General features: G+C 55.0%; 1 non-coding gene across 1 annotated transcript; it reads right to left on the reverse strand.

The window, feature by feature from the left end:
- Positions 1-366: 366 nt before the first annotated feature.
- Positions 367-439, reverse strand: TRNAK-CUU. Its single transcript has one exon. It is a non-coding gene; the product is annotated as a tRNA-Lys (tRNA).
- Between the last annotated feature and the right edge of the window lie 809 nt (positions 440-1,248).

Consider the following 1,248-nt stretch of genomic DNA (forward strand, 5'->3'; position numbering starts at 1 on the left):
GGTATTCCATACCATCTGACGTCATGCTAAACAATATATAGGGGTGGCTAGCCGGGGGGAGGGGGCCGGACTGCTCGGGGTTAGGCTGGGCATCGGTCAGCGGGTGGTGAGCAATTGCATTGTGCATCACTTGTTTGTACATACTATTATTACTTTCGTATTATCACCATTGTATCATCATTATTATTATTGTTATTATTATTTTTGTTATTTTTTTTTCCCTGTCTTATTAAACTGTCTTTATCTCAACTCACGGGCTTCACTTTCCATTTCTCTCCCCCGTCCCAGAGAGGGAGGGGGGAGGGTGAGCGAACGGCTGCGTGGTGTTTAGCTGCCGGTCGGGTTAAACCACGACAGTCTTTTTGGCGCCCAACGTGGGGCTCGAACCCACGACCCTGGGATTAAGAGTCCCATGCTCTACCGACTGAGCTAGCCGGGTTAAACCACGACAATGTGCCAAGGTCAGTGTAGAAGGAGGGGGAGAGGTGCTCCAGGCGCCGGAGCAGAAGTCCCCTGCGGCCTCTGGTGAGGACCATGGTGAAGCAGGATGTCCCCCTGCAGCCCATGGAGTACCACGGTGGAGCAGGGTTCCACGCTGCAGCCCGTGGAGGAGACCACGGTGGAGCAGGTGGACCTGCACCGACGGAGGCTGCCGCCTGTGGAAGACCCCTGCCGGAGCAGATTCTGGGCCAGACCTGTAGCCCGTGGAGAGGAGCCCACGCAGGAGCAGGTGACCCGGCAGGAGCTGCTGCCCGTAGGGGAGCCAGGTTGGAGCAGTTTTCTCCTGAGGGATGGACCCCGTGGTACGGACCCATATCTGGAGCAGTTCTGGAAGAGTTGCTGCCTGTGGGAAGCTCACGCCGGATCAGTTCATCAAGGACTGCATCCCGTGGGTGGGACCCCACAGCACAGGGGACGAGAGTGACCGAGAAGGAGCGGCAGAGAAGAAGCGCTGTAGACTGACCATAACCCCCATTCCCCGTTCCCCTGCGCCGCTCGGGGGGAGGAGGTGGAAGAGGGTGGATGGGGGGGAAGGTGCTTTTGTTTTTTTTTTTCCTTTGTTTTCTCACTTCTCTCGCTTGTTAGTTGTAGGCAATAAATCTTACTATCTCCTTATGCCGAGTCTGTTTTGCCCGTTACAATAATTATTGCGTGATTTTCTCGTCCTTATCTCAATCCTTGAGCCCTTTTCACATATTTTCTCCCCATTCCTCTTTGAGGAGGGGGAGTGAGAGAGCGGCTGTGGTG

Source organism: Aythya fuligula, chromosome 5, assembly GCF_009819795.1.
Source record: "Aythya fuligula isolate bAytFul2 chromosome 5, bAytFul2.pri, whole genome shotgun sequence".
NCBI lineage: Eukaryota > Metazoa > Chordata > Aves > Anseriformes > Anatidae > Aythya > Aythya fuligula.